At 37.1% G+C, this 26,997-nt stretch overlaps 1 long non-coding RNA gene and 1 other non-coding gene across 2 annotated transcripts; one reads left to right on the top strand and one right to left on the bottom strand.

The window, feature by feature from the left end:
• Nucleotides 1–3,809: 3,809 nt before the first annotated feature.
• On the bottom strand, nucleotides 3,810–4,563 carry LOC104219837 (uncharacterized). Its single transcript, XR_011400526.1, has 2 exons — nucleotides 4,326–4,563; nucleotides 3,810–4,245 (listed from the first exon to the last, which is right to left on the bottom strand). It is a non-coding gene; the product is annotated as an uncharacterized lncRNA (long non-coding RNA).
• A 22,116-nt stretch (nucleotides 4,564–26,679) lies between these two features.
• On the top strand, nucleotides 26,680–26,786 carry LOC138881967 (small nucleolar RNA R71). Its single transcript, XR_011403406.1, has one exon. It is a non-coding gene; the product is annotated as a small nucleolar RNA R71 (small nucleolar RNA).
• The last annotated feature ends 211 nt before the right edge of the window (nucleotides 26,787–26,997 follow it).

Here is a 26,997-nt window from a genome sequence, read left to right as displayed (position 1 = left end):
GAAAAGATGTTTGGACAATAGGAAAATTGGTAAATCAGGAAGGAAGCTTACTATGATTACGAGCCTTCCAATGACCCTTTGACAAATTGCACCAAGCGCGCTTGGCATGTGTTGACATCGAAACCAGGTTCCTAACCTAGTTTTCGAGATGGGGACCCAACATCTAAGCAACGACTATATTGAGAGAAACACTGATAAGAGAGGATGAAGAAATAAAAACGACAAACAGAAATTAAAGACAATGCTTACGTTTCATATTCTATTTCTCAAGGAATGGCAAGCTTTCCGAAGGGATTAGGTTCGTGGTCTTCACTTGAACGAACCGCCCCATCCAGCCCTGTCTTTTTCTTCATCTATACTCGAGATAGGCGCCTTGGTGGCCCAGCATTGGAGCTTTATCAGCCCACCTCGATAAAGTCGAGGACTGTACAACCTTATGAGGTGGTCAAGGGTGAAGGGGAGCCCGTCGATTTTACTCACGAAGAAACGGAGCAATATTATGATCCTCCAGAAAGAGGGGTGGATTTGGCCGAGAGTTACCTAGTATTTCTTGCAGAAATCTACGATAACCGGATCGAGGGGACCCAACGTGAAAGGGTAAATGTAAACATTCAAGAACCCTTTCACGTGGGTAGTAATCGCTTCTTCTGGGGCCAGTATCACAACCTCTTTGTTTCCCCAGTTGCAATCTTTCTTCACCTGTTCAAGGAGGCTTTCTGGTATTGAGCATATGTATCTCGATACCGGTTCGCATCGACCCGGAACCGATGAGGTTTTCTCGACCTTAAAGTCGGAATCAATAACACACACCCCGGGAACAAGCTCTTCAAGGCGTAGCTCCGCAACTGGTTTCTCACCGGCCGGCCGAGACGAGGAAGTGGTTTCTTTCTGCGGAACATTTTTAGATGTTTTGGCAATTTTTATTTTTGTAAGCAAGGAAGAACAGAGACTGGAGTATTTGGTGTTTTGGGAAGAACAAACAAAGAAACTTAAAAACCTGAAGGTAAGAGGTTTTGAAGAAGGCAAAGAAATATGAAGACTAGAATAAAAGAGATTGAAAGTAAAGTTTGGGCAAAAGAAGGAAGATACATTTATAGGTTGAAGACGACAGTTCAGAACTGGTAGTGACTGACAACAACTGATAGTCATTTAATGCCTCGACATCCGAGCCGACGAGATATTTCAATGCCCACTTGTCGTTGACGTGATGGTCGGGCTCATCGCTTACATTATAGCCCATCGGGATAGGATTGGGAAAGATCAAGTCATTTCTTGGCGTTAATCTCCAAAAAACGAGGGGGTTATCTGTATATGGTCAAAATCAGGCTTACCCTTTTTGAGAGACTGATCGAGGATGAAGCACGATAAGTCAGGATCGGCTTTCGATTTATGACAAACCATAGTACGGGGATGGATTGCTACGTTTATGAATCAATGACCGATCAAGATCGAGACATGTTGTGATCGAGACCGAAGTGGGGTAGAGATCGAGCAAGGTCAAAGGGAGCCAGCTAAGACGAATAATAGAACACCGAGGTATCCGTGATCGGGCAAGGATCGTGGCAGAATCTCGGCATGTATCAAGTCAGGATCGGTTATTTAGCCTATCATGGGATTTGCTTCTGTAATTAGAATTGTATCATAAATAGAATTCCTCTACTATATAAAGGGGGTTCTAATCATTTTGTAATCATCATACATTCACGCATAACAAGGCAATACATTACATTTTTCTCTCGTAAACTCTGTTGTTCAGTTCATACTTCCTATTATGCATACTCGGTTGGTTCGAGCGCGGTTTAGCTCGAAGGGCACAGTTGTTCATCATTTTAGTTTGCTTTATTTTACTGTTAATTCCTAACATTGATTCTCATATTTATCAATTTGTGCCAAGTGAAATCACATACCCTTAAAACCGCTTATAAGTTTAATTGTTATCCAATTTTAAGGGTAAACAATATTACTATTAATTTTTTAAAAAAATTGCCCCAAACTTTTGTATTTTATAAAAGAGTCACAATTTATTATTTTGCAACAATGCTGCTTCGTCTTCTCGGTCATCTGATAGAGTATTATGTAGTTCATTATAAAAATGATAATTTTGTACCAAATTTATTTATGTTTAGAACTATAGTTTGTAATAATAATAATGAATGTTATTGATGAAGGTATTGTTGTTTATTTGTGATAGTTTTTAGAACTTGTGGGCATAAATCATGTTTCATATTTTTTTTAAAAATGAAATATATTTTGAAAACTAATATCTAAACATATTTTTATCTTCAAATCAAGCTTCACTCAAATAAAATTTTCAAAACAAATTTGAGAAGGTATGGGCAAAGGCTAGCTAAAAAATTGCGCCAGATTCATTTTTTCCAAATTATCTAAAAAGGTCTAGAAAAAGGACTAGTTATTTTCTTCGTTAATTTTGAAGAGAATGATGACACAACTCCCTCGGGCCACAGCCGCCGCCGAAAGCGACAGCTGCACTAGCAGGCGGTCACCAACTACCAGTCCACTTCCCCTGATTATGACGTAAATTTACCATAATATCCTTATGCCATTGAATATCCAATAAAAGAATAAATACGAGCAACCAGAAAATGAACTGCTGCAACTACTCTCGCGAATATGAATTAAACTCTCATGATCGTATTTTTCCAATGATATTATGACAGTAATACCGCCCAAAAGTATCCAATGCACCTTTTCTTCAAGATTGATTTAGGGCGTGAATTTTTGTAAGCGGTGTCAAAATTTATAAAAGAAATGGAGTATAACTTTGATTATCTTACTTTTAGACAAAAAATAACCTTAGTCTATTGATTTTGTTGAGTCTTTAAGTTAGAAAAGGTGTTCAATTCTACTTCATCACAATTTTTACTACAAAGGTCCTCCCAAATATTTGGGAAAGAAAAACGTCCTAAGGTTTGAACCTTTGACCTCTTAGAGAAAAAGTAAGCACATTACCAACACAACAAAACATAATTTATGCTAAGTGGTGTCATTTTTTCTACTTATCCGTATTCGTACAGTATTAATATATATATATATATATATATATATATATATATATATATATATATATTAAAATTTTCGGGAGAAGCGGTGTCGCGTGACACTTTTTCGGCAGGAAAAATCCGCCCTGGATTTAGTACAATGTGTGTGTTCTCGAAAATCTGTGGCTTTAAAGCAACAGGATCTACTTTAAAAGACTAAAATATTTAATATTGGAATAAAACATCTATTGATAAAATATACTTCTTGTTGTCCCATTTTATGTGAATATGTTATTATTTGGGGTGTTAAATAGTTTGTCATTGATTACGAATCTCTCAAACTTTTTTGAGATAATTTAAATCATTCGCTATATTGGAGTGTAATACTTTTCATTTAATTTTATAAATATGTAAAGTTTATATTAAAAAATAGGGCAAATATCGCTTTAGTCCATGGCAAAAACTGTTTATATATAATAACCACAAAAGTATATAAAATTTATATATTATTTGTATATAAAATACAAATATATATATATATATATATATATATATATATATATATATATATATATATATATTCAGCTATTATTTTAAAAGCTGTTATACAATATTATTTTCCCTTGGAAATAAGAAGCTATACTCGAATTTACATCAAAAATCAAGTTTGTTTGACCTTTATATTCCAAATCCATTCGCATAAATTAGGACATAGGAAGTAATAAATACGTATAAAAAAAAGGATTCGTATAATTAACTATAACTAGTTCGAAATTGTAACATAGCAAAAATTTGAGGTGAGAGCAGCTGTTGAATGCTAGATCAATCCAATAGAAACTTACTCGTACAATACAATCAATATCACTAGTGGCATTTCAGGAAAATTACATGGAGTTTCATACTTTTCCGTACATGCCATGGGCTTGTCGACAATATTTACTACGTCCGTACTATAGTTTGCCCTTCACTATTTACGTAAAAAACATTTTAAAAGTAAACGTCAAAAAAAAAAAAAATCAAAAAAACCAAAAGAAAAAGGTACAACCACAACGAAAGATATGACGAACAATATAGATCTAACCAAACACGGCGTTACTGTTAACGTCAGTCGCCGGAATCATCATCGCCGCCGAAGATGGAAACACGGTTGTAGAGAAGGAACAATATGAGGGCAAGAAACAACGCAACGCCGACGGGGGACCCACTAACACGGTGGATAGAGTTAGGTTCACCGGTAGAGAAAATGCTAGAGATGAATGAACCACTGTCAGAGGAAAGAAACTGTATAGTAAGGAGAAGAATAATGGGCAGGAGGAGAAGACCAACCGGAGTAAGAAGATCGGAGATGAAATCAGTAATGGCTTCACCATTTTCTCCTAGCAGTGTTGGTACTAACATGACTGCTACTACCACCACTGCTAAGAGAACGCCGTGCGGTGGTCCACGGCGTTGCTGTTCTTCTATCATTGTGTTGTTGAATGAGAGGAAAGAAAGAAGTAAAGAGTGAATGAATGAGTGAACGAATGAGTGAATGTGAGTGAGCAGCTTTTGGTTTGGTGTTGTTAATTACCCTACTACTCCTTTTTCAGCTTTTATTATTTGTGCTTTTTGTTTGGTGTTTAATTACCCTTCTCCTCTTTTTGGTAAAGAGGAAATTGAATGAGTAGATGGGACCTTTTGGTATTGTAACATGCACCTACGCGCTTATCAATCTTTTTTCATAGATCTTGTTTTTGTAGCTTGATAATGTTGACATTCTAGATTATGGACTCAAACAGTACTAATAGAACAAATTGTTTGGATACCGGGTCCAAACATTGGTGGCTACTGGCTACTTCGCTAGCGTTAGAATATATATTTGGTTGAAACTTGAAGTAACGAGTTTTTTAAGATGAGATTAAAAATAGTTTTTGAAAGTTGAAATTGTGTTTGGACATATATTTTACTTGAAAAAAATTTGAAGTTTTGTGAGTAGAAAACTTCAAAAACTACTTTAGAGTTGTTTTTGAGATTTGAAGATTTTGTTTTCAAAATCTGCCAAAAAATAGTTAAAATCTATAAACAAATCTCCATCTGTACCAGTTTATGTGAACCTATTTTCTTTTTGGTCTGTTCCAAAAAGAATGAACCATTTCTAAATTTGGTAACAATTTAGCTTAAAGTTACAATTCTACCCTTAATGAGAAGCTTTTATAACCACACAAATACTTTGGGCCCCATTTGGACCTTTTTAGGACCACAATTCCAAAAGTCTTCATTTTTTTCTTAAACTTCGTGCTCAGTCAAACAGGTTCACATAAATTGAAACAGAGGGAGCAGATATTTGAAAAAAAAAATTCAAAAAAAAAAAAAAAACTCCCAAGGCCAAACGGGAGCTTCATCCTAACCTCCAAATGTTCCCACCAGTATTATATGTTAAAACAAGGGTTTTACCTCCCAAGGGGCCGTGGTTAAGACACGTGTGATACAATAATTAATAACGCAAGAATTATAATTATAATATAGGGGTTAATAATATAGGTTTGTGATGTAGGAATTATTTTTTGTTGGATACGGTTTATAAAAGTTATAGCATAAGGTGTATAATTTAAAATATTTGTTTATTTTATAGCAAAATAAGAGTTTGTTCACTATCATGAGGTTTTGTTTTTTGTCAATTGAGTGTCTTAATTCATGTATTACTAATAAGTAGTATTATTTTGCATTCTATCCCAAGACCTATACCTGAATGATCATCTTTTCTAAAAATATAAGTTGCCAAAGAAAACATACTTTTTTTCTCCACTTAATTATGTCTTTAACATGGGACACCCAAAGAAATACCAAACAAAGGATAACTAATGCTTAATTTAATACACATAATATTCTACCTTGTACTCTAACCATATGGCCCTAAAAGTTTTCACGATAACAAACTGAAGGGGAAATGAGAATATCAATTTTCGGTTATTTTATTTTGTGAATTCCGATTGATTATGCAAAGGAAAGTTTAAATCATGATTGACAAGATTTTGTGAACAGTCCACACTATTTTAGAAATAAACATGATTTAGGTACTCAAGCCATTTCCCAATTTATTTGAGATTGAGACATAATAATAGTATTTGTTTGTTCTCCACTACTTATGGGATTAATGGAACAATAAAGTTTCTCTTTAATTAAGTAAGGACGAACCAAGATTAAGGAAGGAAATCTCAAAACATTTCAAAAAAGAAAATCAAAGAGTGGATTTATGCTGTAGTTATTTCATAAAAATTCAGTAATCGACAATTTTTGCACAAGCTTTTAGTTTGGTGTTGTTATTATGAATGAGTGCATATGAGTGAGCAGTATTTTTGGTGTTTGCTTCTGTTATGTGTTGAGCTGGCTTTTCGTTTGGTATTGTTTACCCTGCTCTTTGTTTAGCTTTTGTTATTTGTGCTTTTGGTTTGGTGTTATTCTTCTCTTTCTTTTTGGTTAAGAGGAAATGAAATGAGCAGATGGGACCTTTTGGTGTTATAATGCACCTATGGGCTTATTGATTCTTTTCGGAATTTTTTTATTCCTATACATTATTTGAAACTTTATTATCTTTAATATTCATGTTTAGTTAATTACCCGACATAAACAAGTTTTTGTTTACGAAATATATACAATCCACCTTAAAAGGCTCACAATCCATTATTTGTACCTTCAATCAACGGATTTAGTTACACCCTTTTCCTTTTTTCCTCTCCTCTCTCACCTCTTCTCTCCAAATTCTTTCTCTCCCATATCTTCTGAAGAAGCTATAGATCTTGGATAGAAGTGAATTTAATTATATCATTACTTCCAATTATAATACCAAAAACAAACTTTGATAGTTGCTTTTGTGCAGCATATCCTAATTGCGTCACCAAACTTTACTGAACAATGGAGAAAAACTGCACTTGTTGTGACGTATGAAGTGCTTTGCTCTGCAAAAAAGGCTTGACGTTAACTTTCTTCTGTTTAGTAATTTTAAAGTAAGTAATGTCTAAAATTAATTATATTCATATTAACAATTAGAATCTCAATTTCAAAAGGAGTATATGATTGCATTTTTTAGTTTCTTGCTTTTATCTAAGTTTTTGCTCAGTACTTCAACCACCATATCCATATGGGAAAGTGATGAAAAAGCAACGGAATGCTGCTTACGAATTATCAATCTCACATAGAACAGTTACTCAAAATAAGGAGGAGAAAATAAGTGAATTAGAAGAAAACATAGAAATAAAGAAACAAATCAGAGATAATATAAATTGGAAAATCACAATGAATTTGGGGGAATTCACTATGTTGTTTAACTTTCATACAATATATTTTTTGTATATTTTGTATCTGATTTATACATAGTAAATAAATTTCATACAACTAATTACATATTATACAATTTATCTACAACGCATCTACAACTTATCTATAACGTTCACACATTATTTCTACCCAGTTAAATACAACTACAATAACATACAACTTAAATACAAATTTTATACAAAATTTATACAATAAGCCTTTTGTATATTTTGTATCTGATTTATACATAGTAAAATAAATTTCATACAACTAATTATATATTATACAACTCATCTATAATTTTCATACATTATTTTTACTCAGTTATATACAACTACAATATCATGCAACTTAAATATAATTTTAATATAATGTTGTTCAACTTTCATACAATAGTTAAATAAATAAATAAATAATATATAAACAACAGAATATAATCTTTCTACAATTATACTACAAATTCGTAAATATAATGTATATCATGTCTTCTTCTTCTTCTTCTTCTTCTTCTTCTTCTTCTTCTTCTTCTTCTTCTTCGAGTTTCAATCTGAAATTCAGACAAAACCAAGTCTAATCTTCACCAAAATCCCTCAAAATTGAGATATTAGTTCCAAACCATATTCTCAATTGTTTGCAACAACACCCAATCCAAACAAATAATGATTTTTGAAGACCTAAATTCAAATTCAAAGCTTCAAAGCTTTTTAATGGTTGTCAATGGTGGAATTGTTGTTCTCTTTTCCTTTACTTTACATTATTGAAATTAGGGATTGAGAGATAGAGAGAGACGTAAAGAGAATTTCCAATTCTTTGCAACATCTAATTCAAACAAATAATATTTTTTAAAAACCCAAGTTCGAATTCAAAAGTTCAAAGCATTTTAATGGTTATCAATGTTGGAATCGCGGATGGGTGCAAGATACGTAGGGGGGGGGAGGATGGGATGTGGAAAGAGAAATATGGGGAGTGGAAGATATGTTAGAGTAATTTTAGGACACTAATTATTATCATTAATTTCCTTAAAATATACATAAATGGTAATTGAATATATAAAATGTAATTATAGTAAAACTTGAGTAGGGGGTAATATAGTTTCATATAATGTATAGGAATATAAAAATCTCATTATTATTTTCTTAGATCTCATTTTTGTCACTCGAGATTGACCAGCCCAAACTGTTACTTCGTCCGTTCCAATTTGTTTGTTACCATTCAAAAGAATTTTTTTATCGTGATTTTCTTATTTTTCTTTTAGATATTTTAAATTTTTAATATTGTGATTTATATTTTTATGTAGTTTTTAAATATATAAGTTTATTTTTAAAAACTTAAAGATTTTATATATAAATCCAATGACTAAATTGAAAATTTTGACTCTCAGAATCTAAACAGTATCAAACAAATTGGGATGGTGGAGTAAATTGAACAAATGGTTTGGATAGCGGATCCAAATTAACAGGATTTTAGGATGAGTGAAAATTGGCAGCTACTTCTGCCTGACCTTCAAATGTTACCGCCACTATAATATATGCATATGGTAGCCTTAAAATTTTTATGATAAGAAACTTAAGAAAAATTATTGATAAAGAATAGTGATCACTGGTTATTTTATTTTAGCAAATTTCAAAGGAACATGAAAAGAAAAATGAAATCGTGATGGAACAATCTATGAAGAGGAAATAAGATTTTAGGTACTCAAGCACAGCTTATGAGATTGATGGAATGATGAAATATATTGAGTAATTCAGGAAGGAAAATAAATCTCAAATCCTGGAAAAATCAGATAATTAATGAATAGGGTTATGACCTTATGTACCATACAAATCCACTAATCAAAATTGTTTGCAGTTGCACAAGCAAGTGTTGGGTTTTTTATGTATATAATTAATATATTAAATACTTAAAAGAGGGTGAATGCGAAATGGAGGGAAATGAAATTTTGAGTGAAATTTTAAGTTTTCCCCTTGCTAAATGGACATTGTCCCATATTGAAAGAGGAAGAAGTTTTTTATGGGTATATAAGCAATTGCTTTTCTTCTAGCTTTTAAAGAGTTGAGAAGAAGGCAAGCTTCGCGCCGTCGTCGTCGTTGTCGCTCGCTCGGCTCGGCTTCGGTCAAATTGGACCAAATTTATTTGTTAATAGTTTATTAACAGAAATGTTATTAAATATTTGTTTTAATAACAAAATATTAATATTAAATCCTTCAATCCGTTTTTTCTATTTTGGTAACAGAAAATTAACTACCCTCTTTTATTTTCCCTCTTTATTGTATTCTGAAGAGTTAAGGAAATAATCCATAACCTTGGTTACTAGGAGGGGATTAAATTTCTTAAGGAAACACTATGAATTCAGTGGGCTCGAATTGGTTTTCTGTCATTTCGTAGTTCATTCCTGTTATGTTCATTTCTATTTATGTTCATTTATATTTCCGGAATTATTTTACAAATACAGTATACTAACAAGCTTAAGGAATTTAATATATTTTCTGTATTTGTACTCACTATTTCTGAGAGTAAAACCTTTGTGGTTTTGTACTCAATTAAAATCTACGTGATTTTAACATTTGTGTCATTCTTTTACAAAAATGACTAATGATAATGTGAACCAAGTTGTTCCAATGGTAATTGCCAATGCCTCAACAAGCCGAACGACACCGGCAGCATTGGCACCGGCGGAGAAACCCGGAAAATTTTTCGGGATTGATTTCAAGCGCTGGCAGCAAAAGATGTTCTTCTACTTGACTACTCTAAGTCTCCAGAAGTTCATCAAGGAAGATGTTCCTGTGTTGTCCGATGAAACTCCAGAAACTGAACGCTTCCTCGTGATTGAGGCGTGGAAGCATTCAATTTTTTTTGTGCAAGAATTATATTCTAAGCGGGCTGGAGGATGCTTTGTATAACATCTACAGTAGCGTGAAAACGTCAAAGGAACTGTGGATTACGCTTGAAAAGAAATACAAAACCGAAGATGCTGGGTTGAAAAAGTTTGTTGCTGCAAAGTATTTGGACTACAAAATGGTAGATAGCAAGTCTGTTATTACCCAAGTCCAAAAATTGCAAGTGATTATTAACGATCTCCTTGCTGAAGGTATAAATCAAATTAATATTGATGTTGAAAGTAGTAATCTTAGTATTTTTACTAACAGAAATTTCATTGAAGGTCTTGTCATCAATGAAGCATTCCAAGTAGCAGCGATGATTGAGAAGTTGCCTCCTTTGTGGAAGGACTTCAAAAACTACTTGAAATACAAACGCAAAGAGATGTCCCTTGAAGATCTCATTGTTCGGTTGAGAATCGAAGAGGACAACAAAGCTACTGAAAAGAGAGGTCGTGAAAACTCAACAATAATGGGAGCAAATATTGTTGAAGAGAACAAAAAGAGGAAGAGGGCTTCTGGACCGAAATACAACCCAAGCAAGAAGCGGTTCAATGGAAACTACTACAACTGTGGAAAAACCGGACACAAATCTACGGAGTGTCGTGCTCCAAAGAAAGACAAGAAGAAGGGCCAAGAAAATATGGTTGAAAAGCATGATGATGTTTATGACTTATGTGACATGCTTTCCGAATGCAACTTGGTGGGCAATCCTAAAGAGTGGTGGATTGATTCTGGAGCCACTCGTCATGTTTGTGCTGTTAAAGAATCTTTTGCTACTTATGCTCATGTTGGACCCGATGAGACGATTGTTATGAAAAATGCTGCAAAGGCCAAGATTGAAGGATGTGGGAAGATATTCCTTAAAATGACTTCCGTCAAAGTGGTGACTTTGAACAACGTCCTTCATGTTCCCGAGATTAGGAAGAATTTAGTCTCTACTGGACTTCTGGTTAAGAATGGTTTTAAATGTATTTTTGTTTCCGATAAGGTTGTAATAAGTAAGAATGAAATGTTTGTAGGAAAAGGTTACCTCACTGAGAGCCTTTTCAAGCTGAATGTAATGGTTGTTGAAAATAATAATAAAATTTCAGCTTCGTCTTACTTACTTGAGTCAAATGAATTATGACATATACGTTTGGGTCATGTCAATTATAAAACCTTACGGAAAATGATTAATTTGGAAGTATTGCCTAAGTTTGAATGTGACAAATCAAAATGTCATGTATGTGTGGAATCTAAGTATGTTAAATATCCTTATAAGTCGGTTGAAAGGAATTCAAATCCTTTAGACTTAATTCACACAGATATTTGTGACATGAAGTCAATACCATCTCATGGTGGAAAGAAGTATTTCATAACTTTTATTGACGATAGTACTCGATATTGCTATGTTTACTTACTTAATAGTAAGGATGAAGCAATAGACGCATTCAAGCAATACAAAAATGAAGTTGAAATGCAACTTAACAAGAAAATCAAAATGATAAGAAGTGATAGGGGTGGTGAATATGAATCTCTTTTTGAACAAATATGTTTAGAATATGGAATTATTCATCAAACAACGCCCCTTACATGCCCCAATCTAATGGGATTGCAGAAAGAAAGAATCGTTCATTAAAGGAGATGATGAACGCATTATTGATAAGTTCTAGTCTGCCACAGAACTTGTGGGGGGAAGCCGTTCTTACGGCTAGCCGAATACTAAATCGAGTACCCCATAACAAAACGCAATCCATTCCATATGAAAAATGGAAAGGAAGGAAGCCCAATTTGAATTATTTTAAAGTGTGGGGGTGTTTGGAAAAAATGCAAGTTCCTAAACCCAAAAGGGTAAAAATAGGACCGAAAACTGTTGATTGTGTTTTCATAGGATATGCGACTAATAGTAAAGCATATTGATTTCTGGTTCATAAATCAGAAAATCCCGACATTCATAATAATACGGTTATAGAATCAGATAATGCTGAGTTCTTTAAAAATATATATATCCGTATAAAAAGGAATGTGAGTCGATTGGTGAAGGATCTAAATGACCTCGGGAAGAAACAAAAGAAAGTACACTTAACCAGGATGATCCAGGACGTAGTAAACGTCAAAGAACATCTACTTCATTTGGACTATATTTTGTGACTTTCTTATTGGAAAATGAGCCTCAAACATTTAAAGAAACTATGTCTTCTTCGGAATCATTGTTATAGAAAGAGGCAATCAATAGTGCAGTAGAATCCATATTGAACAACCATACATGAGAATTGGTTGATCTTCCTCCTGAAAATAAATCGTTGGGTTCTAAATGGATCTTTAAGAAGAAAATAAAAGATGATGACACTATTGACAAATATAAGGCAAGACTTGTGGTCAAAGGGTATAAACAACGAGAAGGTCTTGACTATTTTGATACATACTCTCCAGTTATAAGAATTGCGTCGATATGAACGTTAGTAGCGTTAGCTGCAGTTTATGGTCTTGAAATTCATCAAATGGATGTTAAGATGACATTCTTAAATGGAGAGTTGGAGGAAGAAATCTACATGGAATAACCTGAAGGGTTTGTGGTTCCGCGTCAAGAAAAGAAGGTCTGTAGACTTGTTAAGTCCCTTTACGAATTAAAACAAACACCCAAACAATGGCATACGAAATTTGACCAAACAATGTTGTCAAATGGATTTAAGATAAATGAATATGATAAATGTGTGTACATTAAAGATGTTCCAAATCACATAGTCATTGTTTGCTTATATGTGGATGATATGCTCATAACAAGTAATGACATTGCCAACATAAATGCTACTAAGCGTATGCTAACTAGCAAGTTTGATATGAAAGACTTGGGAGTTACTGATTTAATTCTGGGAATTAAGATTCATAAAACTTCTCAAGGTCTGGCATTGTCACAATCTCATTATATTAAGACAGTACTTTAAAAATTCAAGCACTTGGGCTTTAAAGTTGCAAAGACTCCAATTGACATGAATCTTGCATTAGCAAAGAACAAAGGCCAAAGCATATCACAATTGGATTATGCTTGTGTGTTAGGATGCTTAATGTACATCATGAATTGTACACGACCAAATATAGCTTGTGCTATAAGTAAATTGAGTTGATATACGAGAAATCCAGGTCAATCTCATTGGATGGCCATGAAATGAGTTTTGGGGTATTTAGTACATACCCAGGACTTTACTTTGCACTACAGTAAATATCCTATGGTCATTGAGGGATACTGTGATGCAAATTGGATCACCGGATCAACTGATTCCAAGTCCACAAGTGGATATGTATTCACTATTTGTGGAGGAGCGGTATCTTGGAAGTCGTCCAAACAAACTTGTATTGCCCGCTCTACATTGGAGGCTAAGTTCATAGCCTTGGATAAAGCCGGTGAAGAAGCTGAATGGCTCCGGAATTTCTTGGAAGATATTCCATTTTGGCCCAAACCGTTGGCACCAATATGCATACATTGTGATAGTCAGGCGACAATTGGAAGGGTTGAGAGCGTTATGTATAACGGTAAATCTCGTCATATACGACGAATACATAAAACCGTTAGGCAATTACTCTCTAGAGGAATTATCAAAATTGATTATGTAAATTCAAGTGATAATGTGTCGGATCCGCTTACAAAAGGCCTAACTAGAGAGGTAGTTGAAAAATCATCAAGGGGAATGAGACTGTGGCCGAGAACAAGTCATAGTGGCGGTAACTCTACCTAGAAGACTGGAGATCCCAAGATCTAGGTTCAAGGAGATCAAACAAATTCATTAATGACGGTTCAACATTGTCAAATAAACTTTGGTCCATTCTCGTGATGAGACAATGTTCAGTACCGAGGATAAAACATTAAGCTTTTTATTGATTCTAAATTTGACACGGGGTATATTAAATAGTGTATCCACGGGATGACACATTTAGGAATCACCTATGTAAGTGTGATGTGTTAGCCGCTTCAAGGAGAACTTTGTAAGGCCAGTTCTCTATGCATTAATGAAACCAGGCGGTGTTCATGGTTGAAACGAATACAACAATGAGAATCAAATACGTTTAAGGGTTGGTTTTGTGACTTGTGGTTGTCTAGGTATACACCAAAGTTTGACGGTTCAAAGATATCAAATCTACCGATTGAGTATATCCAACATAAGTTCACTACGGAAAGTTCAAAGGGAAACCTACTTATCCAGATGCAATTAATCCTTACTTGCGAATCACACAGTTTTTCATGCATACTTTCGTGATATAGCCATTCCCCATTCATGCGAGGGATTGTTGGGGTTTTATGTATATAATTAATATATTAAATACTTAAAAGAGAGTGAATGAGAAATGGAGGGAAATGAAATTTTTGAGTGAAATTTTAAGTTTCTCCTCTTGGTAAATGGACATTGTCTCATATTGGAAGAGGAAGAGGGTTTTTATGGGTATATAAGCAATTGATCTTCTTCTAGCTCTTAAAGAGTTGAGAAGAAGGCAAGCCTCGCGCCGTCGTCGTCGCTCTCTCGGCTCGGCTCGTCTTCGGCTTCGGATTCGGATTCGGATTTGGTCAAATGATCGATTGATTGATTAACTTTTTGGACCAAATTTATTTGTTAATAGTAAAATATTAACAGAAATGTTATTAAATATTTTTTTTAATAACAAAATATTAATATTAAAATAAATATTAATATTAAATCCTCCAATCCTTTTTTTCTGTTTTGGTAACAGAAAATTAACTACCCTCTTCAATTTTCCCTCTTTATTTTCCCTCTTTGTTGTTGAGTAAATATCCATTTATGTAATGACATTTATGATGTGGTCGTTTTGCAGAAACAGTCATTCTGAAGAGTTGCACCTATTTAGATTTAAGCCCAAATGGCTATAAATATAAGGCTATTCTGCTCAGAATTTCCATACGATTTTCTGAGTTTCTCCTCCTTCTTCTGCATAGTTTAAATATCAAACAAAGTAATAGTAAGTGTGATTTGCTACTGAACTTTGTGTTCGTTGTAACACTGGGGTTTGAAGTACCACTACACCAGTGTGTAATTCGTTCTATCCTAGGAGAAAATATCCATAACCTTGGGTACTAGGAGGGGATTAAATTTCTTAAGGAAACACTGTGAATTCAGTGGGCTCGAATTGGTTTTCTGTTATTTTGTAGTTCATTCCTGTTTATGTTCATTTCTGTTTATGTTCGTTTATATTTCCGGAATTATTTTACAAATACAGTATACTAATAGCAAGTACTAGTCAAGGCCGGCTCCAATATTTAAAAAAATAGTACGTAGTACTTTAGTACTTTGAGTATAAAAGTAGAGTTTTCATAAAAAAAGAAAGAAAACCTTTTAGATACATAAATAAAGTAAAGTTTTGACTTACTTAATAACTTTACATCTCAAAAAGCTAGAAGAATAGATTTTAAATAAAAAATATACTATATTATAATTTTCTTGTAAAGATTTAGGCCTCATATTAAACTTTGGCTTTAGCCCACAAATGTGCTTGAGCCTCCCCTAGTACTAATAGAAATTTTAAGGTTTGACAATTCTGACGCCTAAAAGTTGAATAAAGAAAGAAGTTGAATCAGCTCATGAAGAATATTCAATGAAACTATGACTGGAATTTTGAAGACAAATAAAAGATTGAAGTAATTGAAGGATGAAGATTTCCAATATGTCACAACCCAAAAACATAGCCTTTCATGATTGAGCCTAACGTGGTACTAGGAAAGCCAAAACTTTAATAATACTTCCAATACTTTTAAATGTGAAATAAAATAACACAGGTTGAAATCATCAAAACTCTCAAAACCTGGATAGAATGTCAAAATCCAATACGAAAATTCCTAACATCGTGGTGTCACTGAGTACATGAGCGTCTATACATCACAAGTCTGGTAATACTGTCTATGAAAGACTAAAACTAAATACAAGAAACTGAAAGATAGGGAAGGAGAGACAAGGTCTGCGAACATCGGGCAGCTACCGTGAAAACTCCAAACGATCAAATTGCGCAGAGAAATCAACACCCCTTGTGTTCAGAAATACCTGGATCTGCACACGAAGTGCAGGATGTAGCGTGAGTACAACCAACTCAGAAAGTAACAAAACTAAATAATGGACTGAAAGTAGTGAAGAGCTTACAGAAATTTTAATATAGGAAGATAAGCATGCTTTCAAATTCGACAATTAAGGCCAAAAACGGTTAAACTCAAGTCAAGTTCAATTGAAACATGATAATATCTCTCAAAATTTATATGACAATGATATATTCCAGTTGAAGTACAACAATAATAAAGTCAAGTGCATAATCTCAGAGCAACATTCACTCAGTCCTCCCATACACTCCAACCTCACAGTTACTCATTCCTCTCAGTCGCTCGGTGATAACTAGGGATTTTGACGCATTTTATGCTCCTTTTTGCTTGCGCTTTGATTATAAATTCATACAAAATAGTCCCAAAAGGCTCATAAGCTGTGCTTGATTGCAGGTTTGATCAACAAAGTGACAAGATGTCAAAGATCAGCTCAAAAAGAGTGAAACTTGCACAAGTACCAATGACAAGACAAACTCAAGAAAAACAGGCCTAGTGTGGCCGCACTACACTTTGTGCGGTTCGCACCAGAGAGGTTTAGAGACTCAGCATTTCAGGCTTCAAAGCAATGCGGCCGCACTACACTTTGTGCGGTCCACAGTGGACCTCTGCGGCCGTACTCCCATTCTGTGCGGTCCGCAGAGACAAGGTTCAGAGAGATGCCAAGTTCAGAGGTTCAAGCCTATGCGGTCCGCGGTCAAGTTTGTGCGGACCGCGCTAGAAGCCTCCGCGACCGCAGTCCATTTTGTGCGGTCTGCGAAGCCTGGGTTCAGAGAGTCAAGATTGCAAGTTCAAGAGCCTAGTATGGCCGCACACCATTTTGTGCGGTCCGCGCTAACCCTGCAGGGGAAATTTTGTCCAGTTTTTCTAGCTTAGTATAAATAGAACCTTTTTCCATTTTTAGGGCATCAAATATTATCAAACGTTAGCTGCGCTCGTGAGAAGACTTTTCTTAGCCATTTTGGGCATTTTTATTTAGTTTTTATCATTGAATCTTTGTATTTACCTTAGTAATTAATTAATATGTCTTTATCTTCATCTATTTCTCTGTTTTTCTGTTCAAGCATGAGTAGCTAGACTCATTAGTTAGGGTTGTGGCTCAACCCTAGTGTGGGTAATTGATGGGTGTTGTGATTTAAGGTTAGATTGACTATGGGTGTTTGTTATTTGGGTAAATTTCATGGTTTTAATCTATGAATTAGTGGTTGCAAACACTAGTTTGTACTAAGTTGACTTGGGTTTTGCTTGAGAAAGAGAGCCTAAGTCTCCGAAATTGACCCAACAAGGAATTGGGATGGACTCAAGAGAATTGATAGTCCCAATTAAAGGGTTAAACCTCGAGAGAGTAATACCCGACTTGAACCCCAGTTGCTTGAGCAAATTTGCCTACCCTATTGTTCTTGAGAAAGTCAATTGGGCAAAATCACTCTCTCTACTGAGAGGTGTGAGAATGGGTAAAATTGTGCAACGGTTATAGCATATTCCCCAATTATGTCAATCACGCCTTAGGCTCAATTACCCGCCAATTGGCCACCTAGGAGGATGCCACTACCCTAGTGCCTTTTAAACTATTAGATACAACTCGTAGCAATTTACTCGTAGTTAATCTAGTAGCAATTATAATTTGTAGTTTGATAATAGTAGAATATAAAGAAAACACAAAAATGATTAGAAGTGATATTTGGAACAAATACGCAATTCCAACCTAAATAGATACTCGACTCCATTCCTAGCTCTCTATGGAAATCGATCCCGACCCACAAATTGGGTAAACGCTATTGCGACCCTCTCTTCCTACTTTTTAGTAGTGTGGAGTAGGATGCGATCACTTTTTGGCGCCGTTGCCGGGGAGCTAACGGTTTTGGCTTTCTATTTAGTTAGTTTTGTGTATTATTCTTCTTTCCTTCTTTGTTACTTACTTGTTTGTGTCATTACTCAGGTACCAACATGGCTTTAAACAACGCTAATGACCCTCTTGGAAACGTGATAGTGGGGGATGAGGTATATGATCTTGAGCAAGATGAAGTGCCTCATGCACCTCAAGGACAACGTAGAGGCCGCAATGCCAATGCAAATCCAAATGTCAATATTTCAGGCCCTCCTCCGCCACCTCCAAGAGTGGCTCCCAACGTACTTCCGAACCAGGGTTATGCAAGTGCTATTGTCCCACCCAGAATTCGGGTGGGCAACTTTCAGATAACCAACGTGATGTTGACCTTACTTGAGCAGCGTGGGTACTTCACAGGCGCTGCGAATCAAAATGCCTACAAACATCTCAAGGGGTTCGTAGATACATGTTGAGGGAGCAAGCAAACGAATGTGTCCGAGGATGTGCTGAGATTGAGACTTTTCCCATTCTCACTTGGGGGAAGGCATTAGACTGGCTCAAGAGACTCCCCAACCATTCCATCACAACTTGGTATGAGTTGGCGGATAAATTTATTGCCAAATTCTTCTCTCCTAGTCATATGGCGGCACTTCGAGATGAAATATTAGCCTTCAAGCAAGAGCCAACGGAACCTTTGCATGAGATTTGGGAGCGGTATATGACAATGGTGAAGGAGTGCCCAAATAATGATATGACCGAGGCCATGATCCAACAAACCTTCTACCGGGGCATAAATACTAAAAATCAGTGCATTGTGAACCAATTCGCCGGGGGTCAATTTTATGAAGCTTTCTTTTGATGAGGCATGTGATGTACTTGATGAAATGGCGGACACTTCTTCAGCATGGTAGAGTAGAGCAAATGTGCCTCAAGGTGATCCTACGGTTATCCATTTGCACAAGGAATTACATGATCACGGGCAAGCGATAGCTGAGCTTACTATTACTATAAATCAATTGGCTAAGGCGTAGTTGCAACAATTTCAGAATCCTCGCCAAGTGAATGCCATGGAGGGTGTTAGTATGCTTGTCAACAAGAGAAGGCAAAGGAGGCAACAAAACCAAGGGAATTCTGAGCAATTTGATGATGCATGTGATGGTTTTCAAAATGATGGTTATGATGACCAAAGTGAAGAGGTTCAATATGTAAACAACTATCAAGACCAACGGGGCAACTCTTCCAATCAACAATAGTGGAGACCTCAAGGCAATTGGGGAAATCAACAACAAAACTGTGGAAATTGGGGGAACAACAACCAAAACAACAACTGGGGCAATCAGAACAACAATCAAGGCAACCAAGGGAATTGGAATGGTAATAACAATAATTGGGGTGGCAATAATAATCAAGGAGGATGGAACAATGGAAACCAAGGAAATTGGGGGCAAGGCTTTCAAAGGCACCCAATGTACCAACAGCCGAACAATCCACCCCCTTTCCTTTCTCAAGGTCCTAGTTCTTCTAATAATGATATGGGTAGAATTGAAATGATGTTCGAGCAGATGATGAAAAGGAATGCGGATTCTGATGCATAGTTAGCTTCTCACAACAACTCTATCCGAAACTTGGAGGTGCAATTAAGCCAAATCTCTCAGTCATTGAACACTCACCCGAAGGGTGCTCTACCAAGTGATACGGTAGTGAACCCAAAGGGTGGGAACAATCATGTTATATCGGTCACAAGAAGAAGTGGGAGAGGAGGTGATGTGAATGCCTCTAAGCAAAAGCAAGTCGTGGATGATGATGTTGAGTAGCAAGATGACGAAGTCCCTTTGGTAATTGAAGATGTGTTTGATGAAAATGTGAACAATGAAGTGAGGATTGATATTCAAGAAGTCGAGTTGGAAACCTAAAATGATGTGAACCCGTCTAGGGAACACATAATTGACATGCAGGAGCCGGTTGTGCCAAAAGCCATGGCTCCTTTGCCAAGGCCACCTCAGTTTAAAAAGTTCATTGACATGATGAAGAGCTTATCTATTAATGTGTCTTTGGTGGAGGCACTTGAACAAATGCCGGGTTATGCAAAATTCATGAAAGATTTGGTTACAAAGAAGCATTCTATGGATTGTGAAACTATAAAGATGGCTCACCAAGTTAGTGCTATAGTGCATTCAATGGCCCCGAAGCTTGAAGATCCCGATGCTTTCACCATTCCTTGCACCATTGGGAGTGCGGATTTTGCCAAGGCTCTATGTGACTTGGGAGCTAGTATCAATTTGATGCCCTACTCGGTTTTCCAAAACTTTGGGTATCGGGAAACCTAGGGCAACCTCAATGAGACTTCAAATGGCGGATCGATCGATGAAGCGACATTTGGGCATCATTGATGACGTGCTTGTTGATAAGTAGGGATTTTAACGAGTTTCATGCTCCTTCTTTCCTATGCTTTGATTATAAATTGTTACAAAATAGTCCCAAAAGGCTCATAAGTTGTGCTTGACTGCAGGTTTGATAAAAAAAGTGACGAAATGTCAAAGATCGACTCAAAAGGAGTGAAACATGCTCAAGTATCAAAGACAAAGTAAACTAAGGGTAAACAAGCCTAGTGCGGACCGCACAAAGTCGAATGCGGCCGCACTCGGTGATTCAGAGAGATGGCAAAAACCAGGCTTCAGGAAACACGGTCGCAGTACACATTGCGCGGTCCGCGGTGAAGGTTCCGTGGCCGCACTACCTTTTTGTGCGGTCCACGGAAGAGAGATTCAGAGAGTTGGAAAATGCCAAAGTTCAAGCCATGCGGTTCGCGGTCATGATTGTTCGGACCGCGCCAGCTGCCTTCGCGGCCGCGGTCCATTTTACGCGATCTGTGGAGCCCATGTTCAGAGAGCCCAGAATTGAAGTCCAACAGCCTAGTGCGGCCGCGGTCCATTTTATGCGGCCCGTACTGACCCCACAAGGGTATTTTTGTCCAATTTTTCCAGCCTAGTATAAATAGAACATTTTACCATTTTTAGGTCATCTGATATATCTAGAACTGAGTTGTGCTCGTGGGAACCTCATCTATAGCCATTTTTGGAATCTTAGCTTCAAATTAACTATAGATTCTTGTATTTTAATTTAGCATTTAATTAATATGCCTTGTTCTTCATCTATTTCTCTATTTTCTCCTTCAAGCATGAGTAGCTAAACCCATTAACTAGGGTTGTAGCTCAACCCTAGTGTGCGTAACTGATGGGTGTTTCCATCTATTGTTAGATTGACTATGGATGTTTGTTATTTGGGTCAATTTTATGGTTTAATCTATGAATTGGTGGTTGCAAATACTGGTTTGTGCTAAGTTGACTTGGCTCTTCTTGAGAAACAGAGCCCAAGTCTCCAAAATTGACCCAACAAGGAATTGGGATGGACTCAAAAGAATTGATAGTCCCAATTAAAGGGTTAAACCTCGAGCGAGTAATTACCCAACTTGAACCCTAGTTGCTTGAGCTAATTTGCCTACCCATTTGGTTTTGAGAGAGTCAATTGGGCAAAATCACTCTCTCTACCGAGAGGTGTGAGAGTGGGTAAAATTGTGAAACGGTTATAGCATATTTCCCCAATCATGTCAATCAAACCTTAGAAGCATTCACCCGTCAATTAGCCACCTAGGTGAAAGTCATTACCCTAGTGCCTTTCTACCCATTAGATTCAACTCCAGCAATTTTCTTATTAGCATAATTTAGTTTTAATTAGTAATTGATAATATTAGTTTGTTAAAGAAAATTCAAAAGATGTTTGGAAGTGACATTTGGAACAATTACACAACTCTAGTCTAGATAGATACTCGACTCCATTCCTAGCTCCCTATGGAAATTGATCCCGACCCTCATATCGGGTAAAAGCTATTGCGACTCTCTCTTCCTACTTTTTAGTAGTGTGGAGTTGGCTGCGATCATTTTTTGGCACCGTTGTCGGGGAGCTAACGGTTTTGGCTATCTATTTAGTTAGTTTTGTGTATAGTTTTGTGCTCTCAAAAGCGTGGTAGTGAAACTCATCAAGCTCGTGCAACTCTGTGACTCTACTTGTACCCGCAACTTCTATATCGAGATTCAGCTGCCTCAATGCCCATAAAGCTCTATGCTCCAACTCCAATGGTAAATGAAACGCCTTCCCAAACACCAATTTATATGGGGACATTCCAATCAGAGTTTTGAAAGTGGTACAATAGGCCCAGAGCGCATCATCTAACTTTCTCGCCCAATCTGTTCTTGTAGCATTCACAGTCTTTGTCAAAACCCTCTTTATCTCTCTGTTTGAAACTTCCACTTGCCTACTCGTTTGTGGATGATATGGGGTGGCAACCTTGTGGCGTACATCATAATTTTCTAACAACTTTGCGAAGGCTCAAATGCAGAAGTGAGTGCCTCTGTCATTAATTATTGCCCTTGGAGTGCCAAATCGGGTGAATATATTCTTTCTCAAAAAACCAATTACTCCTTTTGCATCATTTGTAGGGAGCGTTGCAGCCACCACCCATTTTGACATGTAATACACAACTACGAGTATGTACTTGTTTCCATATGAGCTGACAAATGGCCTGATGAAATCGATTCCCCATACATCAAACACTTCTACCTCCTGAATTGGGTTCTTAGACATCTCATGTTGGAGGGAAATATTCCCGATTCGTTGGCATTCATCATAACCCTTCATCCATAAGTGTGCATATTTGAGCAATATCGACCAATAGAAGCCCGACTCCAATACTATTGCAGTTGTCCTTACTCCCCGAAATGGCCACCATATGATGATGCATGACACGCCTACAAAATAGAAAATTAGCTTATCTCAAGGATACATCTCCGGATCATGTTATCAACTCAAATCCTGAACAAATAAGGCTCATCCCAATAATACATGCGACAACCACGAAAGAACTTTTTCTTTTGAACAGAGGAAAGGTCATAGGGAATAATACCACTTGCCAGGTAGTTTGCAATGTCTGCATACCATGGCACAACCTCAAGACTCGTGGCTAATAGTTGTTCATCCGAGAAAGTCTCCACAATCTCTTCCACCTAAACCTTCTTCTCGGCTCCTTCCAGCCTCGACAAATGATCAGCCACTTGGTTCTCTGTTCCCTTTCGATCACGGATTTCCAAGTCAAATTCTTGCAGCCGTAGAACCCATCGAATCACGTGCAACTTTGACTCTTTCTTCTTAATTAGGTACCTGAGAGCAACATGATCAGTATAAACAATTACCTTCGAGCCTATCAGGTATGACCTGAATTTGTCAAATGCGAACACCACTGCTAGCATCTCCTTCTTGGTCACTGTGTAATTTAGTTGGGCACCACTCAAAGTTCTACTTGCGTAGTATATTGGGTGCATGACTTTGTCTTTTCACTGCCCAACAAATGCTCCCACAACATAGTTGCTCACATCACACAATAGCTCAAATGGTTGCTCCCAGTCGGATGCAACAATGATAGGTCCTGTTACCAACCTCTTCTTCAATTCCTCAAAAGCTATCCTGTAGTCATCAGAAAATACAAAATGGTGATGTTTTTCAAGCAATTTACACAACGGGTTAGCAATTTGGGAAAAATCTTTTATAAATCTCCTATAGAAATCGGCGTGTCCTAGGAAACTTTTTATTGCCTTTATGGAAGTGGGTGGTGGAAGCTTTTCTATCACATCAAATTTTGCACGGTCTACTTCCATACCTTTACTCGACACTAGGTGCCCCAAGGCTATACCTTCCTGTACCATGAATTGGAACTTTTTCCAGTTGAGTACCAGATTAGTCTCGATAAACCTCTTCAATACTCTTTTCAAGTTCATAAGGCAATCATCGAATGAGTTCCCCACCACTGAGAGGTCATTCATGAGGACTTCCATTATTTCCTGTACCATATATGTAAAGATGGCCATCATGCACCTTTGGAATGTGGCAGGTGTGTTGCATAGGCCAAACAACATTCTCCGAAAGGCATAGATTCCATAAGGGTAGGTGAACTTTTCTCTCTATCCTCCAGGGCAACAGAGATCTGGTTATACCTCGAGTATCCATCCAGAAAGCAGAAGTGGGACCTCCTTGCCAATCTATCTAGCATCTGATCAAATGAATGGCAATGGGAAATGGTCATTTCGGGTAGCTTTGTTCAAATTTCTGTAATCCATACAGATTTTCCAACCTGTGACTGTTCGTGTCGAGATCAACTCGTTATTCTCATTTTGCACTACAGTCATACCGCCCTTCTTTGGCACACACTGAACTGGGCTGACGCAGTTACTGTTAGAGATGGGGATGATGATTCCCGCATCTAACCACTTGATCACTTCTTTCTTCACCACTTATTTCATGTTGGGATTCAATATTCTTTGATTTTTTCTGGATGGTTTGTGCCCTCTTCCAGTAAAATCTTGTGCATACAAAATGTCGGGCTGATATTCTTAATATCTGCAATGGTCCAACCAATTGCAGTCTTGCACTCCATCAATACCTACAAAAGGTGTTCTGCCTGTACATCTAACAATCTAGATGAGATAATAACAGGTAAAGTTGAGTTAGGTCCCAAGAAAGCATGCCTGAGATGAGGTGGTAGGGGCTTCAGTTCCAACTTTGGTGGCTCTTCTATCAATGCCTTAGCTAGAGGAGTTTTCCTTTCATCTAAGTGCAAAGGCTCAAATTCGAGCCCCCTTCTCCAAAAACCTTGGCCTTCAAGGGCCAGTACCCACTCCGCCAAATCCTCTCCATTTGCTTCATCTAAGTTCATGAGATAGGCTAATAGAGGGTCTTTAGTGTTCAATGTCTCATCTTCCTCCTCCAAAATTACATCCACGACTTTTATTAGAGAGCAGTTAGCAAATTCACTTGGTCGCCACATAGATTTCTGCACGTTGAATGTTATTTCTTCATCATTTAGTTTCATTTTGAGCTCTCCAGTTTCACGGTCAATAAAAGCTCTCCCAGTGGCCAAGAATGGTCTTCCCAAAATTATGTGAATCTCCTCATCAACCAAGCAGTCCAGAATGACAAAATCTGCTGGGAACATAAACTTCCCAACCTGTACTAATACATAATCAAGGATACCTGATGGCCTCTTCACTATTCGGTCGGCTAGCGGTAATAGCATGGATGTGGGTCTTTCTCTTCCAATGCCTAACCTTTTTTAGATATTCAAGGGCATCAAGTTTATGCTAGCCCCCAAATCACACAATGCTTTAGCAAAAGCATAGCTGCCAATCGTGCATGGGATTGTGAAACTCCCTGGGTCTGATAACATCTTAGCTATGGGTCTCGTCATGACTACACTATAGGGTTGTTTCAATGTAATAGTGGACAGGTCTTGGAAGTCGAATTTGTGAGGCATTAGATCTTTCATCATTTTGGCATACCCAGGCATCTCCCGCAAAGCGTAAAATCAGGGGAATGTTCACCTGGATTTGTTTGACCATCTCCATGAATTTCTTGTACTGCTCGTATTTCTTATACTTGGCCAATCTCTGTGGGAATGGTGTTGGAGGTTGCTTCTTTCCTGTGATTTGAGTTTTCTACTGTCGTTTCTTGTGCTACCTCAGCCTCCTTCGCAACTTCTTTTTCTTTGCTTGTGCTCTCTTGTTCATGTTGTATCGTCACCTTAGTTAACCCTATTAAATCATCTATCTCAATGGGTACTGGCACAAGTGTTTCAGTAGGTCGACTTTTGCAAACAATTTCTTGCTCCAAATCTAGGTCTCTACCATTTCGTAGACTCACTGCCATAAGCTATTTCGGGCCCTGCTCTTTTAGATTGATTTGTGTGTCAGTAGGAAACGTCCCTTAGAGACAATTATTTAGAGCCATCGAAATCTGTCCTAACTGAATCTTGATACCCTTTATTGTTGATTCATGTAAGTCCACTCTTTTTTGCATTTTCTAATGGACCCAATCAGTTTTTGCAGCATTCTGTTGTTGTTGTTAAGCATTCCCTTAAGTTCAGTAAACCCATCATCTTGTCTCACAATCTGTTGTTGTTGAGGTTGTTGATAATCCTGCTGCTGATTTTGCTGGTTGTACCCCTGTTGCCTTTGGTAAGAAACCACTTGACCCTGTGGTCGCAAAGCTCCAGGATTGTTGTTGTTATTGTACTGTTGTTGTGCTGGTCTATATTGTTGATTTTGTTGTCCCCAATTCTGACCACCTTGCCACTGTCCCCCATAGTTGGCCACATAGTTCATATCTTCCTGATATTGCTGGTTGTCACCTTCTGCACTCCACTAGCAAACATATGGTTGGTTAATGCATGGTGTACATAATCCCCCATTAGTTTTATCAACTGTGTGCACCTGCAGCTTCTGGCCTAATTCATCTATCTTTTTGGTGAGGATACTCATTTGTGTCATTAGAGTGGCCATATTTTCAGCTATGAGGTTGTTTAGGTCCAAAGCCACTGAGTGAACTACATGAGTGATTGTTGAGTTTCTTGTCATCCATCCTGAGTTTTGGGCCATCTTATCAAGTAGGATCTTGCATTCTCTGAATGTTTTGCTAAAAAATGCTCCTCCTACTGAAGCATCAACATTGGCCTTTAAGCTGTCAGCCAGTCCCATGTAGAACCTCTACCCCAACATCTGATCTGGAATGCCATGATGTGGACACTTAACGAGCATACCCTTGAACCTCTCCCACGTTTCTTGTAGTGATTCTGTTGGTCTCTACCTGAAGCTCAATATATCATCAATTTGCTTGGCAGTTTTATTGGGTGGGTAGAACTTGTTCAAAAATTGCTTGACTAATTCCTCCCAAGTAGTGATGGAATTTATGGGCAGTGAATTAAGCCAAGTCTGAGCTTCTCCTATCACCGAGAATGGAAACAACAACAACTTTATTGCTTCCGGTCACATTAGGTTGCCTTTGCGTGACATATATCGACAGGAATTTCTTCAAATGCTGCTGAGG

This window comes from Nicotiana sylvestris, chromosome 1, assembly GCF_000393655.2.
Source record: "Nicotiana sylvestris chromosome 1, ASM39365v2, whole genome shotgun sequence".
Taxonomy (NCBI): domain Eukaryota; kingdom Viridiplantae; phylum Streptophyta; class Magnoliopsida; order Solanales; family Solanaceae; genus Nicotiana; species Nicotiana sylvestris.
Note: the sequence above shows the minus strand (reverse complement) of the source record. Positions and strands in the feature narration are given on the sequence as shown.